Consider the following 4,232-nt stretch of genomic DNA (forward strand, 5'->3'; position numbering starts at 1 on the left):
ATTGAATTCCTCTAGAGGACTATTGGTATTTGGTGGTGATATTTTATTTTGATTTTTCATGTTATTGTTTTTTCTCTGTGATTTTGACATGTGAATTTCTTTTGTAGTTTCTGACTCTTGGTTGATACTTGGGCCTTCAAGTTTAGTTCTGCTTCTTTTTTTGAACTTTATGTGTCTTTGTGGTTTACTTTTAGGAATTCCCACAGAGGCCTAAATCAGATCAGAATCAGATGCTCTCAGGCTTTCTCCTAAGGGCTGGATCCCTCCAGGATAGATTTTGGCCTCAGGAATTTGGGGGTTGGACTGGCCTGGGAGCAGGGCCCAGGAAAGATGCTGGTCTAGGGCAGCTGGTGGCCATAGCACCCAGAGATGCAAAGGAAGATGGTGGGGGGGCCCAAGGGCCCCTTCGGACTGCACTGAGGAGCTGGGTTGGTCTGGATGCAAAGGACCAGGAAGAGAAGAGGTCAGCCCTGGCGTCCAGGAAAGAGGCTGGCAGGTTGTGCAACCCAGGGAGGCAGAGGGAGATGAGGGCGGGGGCCAGGCCCAGAGCACCCCTGGTGACCTGAGAAGGAACCGAGTTGCTCTGGATGCACAGGATCAGGAAGTAGTGGTGGTTCCCCAGGTGTCTGGGGCACCAAGACAAGGAATGGGACAGGACCCAGGCTGGGAGGAAAGACCGGAGGGGGAGATGGGAGGGTGAGTGAAACTGGGGGAGTCAAGGCATGGAGGACCCAATCCACTTACCCAGGAGAGAGAAGCCTGTGGGTCAGAGAGAGGCCTGCGGGTCATCCAGGCCCAGAGAAGCAGAGCTCAACAAATATTTCAAATGATTGTTTCTGGTTTGTGAAACTATGAAATTGTATATGTTTCTCCATGTTCTAGACTTTTCAAGTATCCCATAATTACCAAGTATTGCTTAAATGATCAAGGCAACTAGCTGAGTTTAGGGAGAAAATAACTCTAGGCTGAGGATTCAAATAATCAGTACCAGATGCATTAGCCCAATGACATGTTGTAGGATCCAAAGCCCTATGAAGCCGGGCAATACTAACACACTGTGACCAGCCCCCAGAGGAGCTGACTGCTGGCAGGGCCCGCTATCTACCCCCTCCTCTGACAATTATCCTGCTGCAAAAGTGAGGTTATTAATTAATGAGATTAATGATCAGCACAAATTACATGTCAGAACTGGGTGGGAATTTCCATTCTTCAACCTTTATGTAGGTGACATTGGGCAAGTTAGTTACCATTTTTTTTTTGATCATTCAATGACATGGTTATCTATGACAGTACTAAAGATATGCTTAGGCTGTAGTTAGCATATACTGAATGGTTCTCTCATGAGGATAACAAACATGCTTTGCCCCACTGGAGGGGAAGAGAGAAGAGCAAAGGAGATCACTCAGCATCAATTCTAAGAACTGAGTAGAAGATTTTATTTCCAAAACCTGTTCTTTGGAGTAGATGTGGTTAATTTAGCCTGGTATTTGGTTACTTTAACCCAAAGAGTGTAGCTATGGCAGGTTTGGATTTTCCTTTTTTTTTTTTTTTGTTTTTGTTTTTGTTTATTCCCAAAAAATAAGAAACTGCATTTCGTATTTGAAGCCACTCTTAACAAACATCTTTTCAAACACAGTGTCTTCTGTTAGGATAACTAACTTTCTATGTCAGTATGTGTAAACCATATCTAAAATCTTTCCAAACTAGAGATGATTTGGGTTTCTGTACACCCAAATTGCCTCCTGTGGGGGCAATAACCATAATTTAACAAACACCACAGGTAATAAATAATAGAGCAACATGGGGTTTTCTAGCATGTTAGATAATGGTCTATGGCTAAAGCTGACATTAACCAGTTAATGAAAAAATTTTAGTATGATTCACACACTGAATCAGCCACTCGGTGGCAGTGTGCACGAAGAACGTGGTCTCCAGGGCTTCATTTCAGCCCATGATAAAGCATTTTGTGTGACTTGAATTCTTCTCTGAATATCTTGTTTATAAGTTGTTTTATTCAGATATCTAATTCCTTGTGAAATTACCTTCTCATAATTAAGCACATCGTTTAAATGACTAGTTTAGTTTAAATAAATGTACCTAGTTGATTTGAAACTATGATAACAAGAAGATTCTAAAGGAAAATTATATTTACTCCTTATAAAGACTAATAAAGCCCAAGTCAAATATGAAGATTATTTTCATATGATAAAAATTAATAACCCAGCCAAGTTTTCATTGCCAAATAATCACCTGTAGTTTATACAGCAGAATTTTATTAGCATTAGCATCTATTAAAAACAGCAGCACAATTTATTACTTTTAAATAAAAATACTATTTTTCAAATAATAGAATTGAAAATAAAAGCAGTACAGCAGTCTATGCTGTAAAGCTCTGACTTTGCCAAAGCGAAAGTTATGCTGCATTTTACTGTTATATTCCTGTCTTAACATTTCAAAAGCAGGTAGATGTAGGCTCCTTCTTGAGCTCTGTGAGAATGATATTTGCTCTGTGAAACGCCTAGCTAGATGAGGAATCCTGGCAATTGGCCATTTCTTAGTCCCTTGAAATTTAGTGGCACCATATGCAGGAGAGCAAAAGAAACCAAGTAAGGAATTAAGAACCCACAAACAATTCCTGATTGTCACTGTTCATAAGGAACATTTTCCCCTTGCTGTAGAAAGACTCAAAACATAAGAAAGAGGGGCTGGAGATGGCTCAGCTGTTAAGAGCACTGGCTGCTCTTCTAGAGGACCCAGGTTTGATTTCCGGCACCCACATGGCAGGTGACAATGGTGCATAACTCCAGTTCCAGGAGATCCGACGCCCTTTTCTGGCCGCTGTGGGCTTTACACAACATGGGTGCACTTGCATACATGCAGGTAAAACACTTATACACATTAAATTATTCAAATAAACAACAAAAATATAAGAAAGAACTTCTAACTTTGCTAGTTTTCATCTTCCAAAATCCCCAACCCATAGTTTATAGAAAACTGCCCTTAAACAAAGCTTATGCCTGCATGAGAGTAGCCTTTTTCCAAAATTTTTGAACCTTTTCACTGAAAAAGTGTGATGTATTTCTCAAAGAGACTCTCGTGATCACATTCCTATCACTTAAGCCCAAGACAGCTTGTCAAAAAGGATACCACAAGTTGTACAAGACAGTTTTTGAAAAAGTGAATTGAACATTGGCATTGGAATGACTGAATACCTAGGGGTTGAGGGATGCTGAACTTAGAACTGTCTTCAGAATTAGAACCTTTTCCAGAATTGTCTTTTGTCAACTGAGAAAATTGTGTCAGCAACTTTCAGTTATTACAAAGGAGAAGCTGGGCAAATTTGCTCCAGAATTCTTCTGAATTCAGACTCAAAGTAAATTCATTGCCAAGACTGCTCATCTCACCATGTCCTGCAACTTTCATTCACGAGACACTGCCGTGTGGTAGCCGGCCCAGGCTGGCCAGGAGCCACACCAACAGGGAAGCGGCAGAGAAGGGTTGTGAGTGACATCCACCACTGTGTCATTCCACGGCTATGTCTGCTCCGAGAAGTTGAGTTTCTTAGTGGAGCCAAGTCAGAGTGAGCACGCCAGAGACCATACAAAGACAGAGGTGGTACATCTTGGAGGCTCTTACGACAAGCTGGACTTTGTCGCATCACCTATTGGAAGAAACCAAGTAGAGACAAGTTATTGTGCATCTTTGTGGCTGAATGAAATAAAGTGTCTTGTTATTTGATGCCTAGAAGCCAAGTGAAATTGCTGGCTGCTTGGGAGTTTTACAAGCCAGATACGGTTTTTAATTTCTCATACAGCAGTTCCTCCTTTGGGGTTTATCCACTGAAATGAAAAAGAGAAAAGAAGGGAGGAATCTAAATATGATTAAGATGTATTGTATGAAATGCTCAAAAATTCAATAAAATGTATATTGAAAATAAATAATTTTTTTTAATTTTTAAAAATGATTTATTTAATAACAACTTGGCATCAAAGCATCATGTTACAGCAACTAGCTTGCCAGAAAAATTAACTGTATTTAATGAAATTTCTGGGGCAGAGCCAACAGACTTATTCCAAGAAGAAATAACAGTCGAGAAACCCCAAGAGGACATTGAGATAATGTTCTAGTTTAAAAACAGTTTTATTGATACCTTATAAATTATTAGGGCATTTTATCTTGATCAAATAATATGTAGACTGTGGAAACAAAGCATGAATGCCTGAATATCAGTC

General features: G+C 40.2%; 1 protein-coding gene across 1 annotated transcript in view; it reads left to right on the forward strand.

Moving 5' to 3' along the window:
* The window catches only part of Il23r (interleukin 23 receptor), a 101,402-nt gene that overhangs the window by 86,239 nt on the left and 10,931 nt on the right, over positions 1–4,232 (forward strand). The window lies entirely within an intron of this gene.

Source organism: Nannospalax galili, unplaced genomic scaffold (genome assembly GCF_000622305.1).
Source record: "Nannospalax galili isolate Female #2095 unplaced genomic scaffold, S.galili_v1.0 scaffold441, whole genome shotgun sequence".
Classification (NCBI taxonomy): domain Eukaryota; kingdom Metazoa; phylum Chordata; class Mammalia; order Rodentia; family Spalacidae; genus Nannospalax; species Nannospalax galili.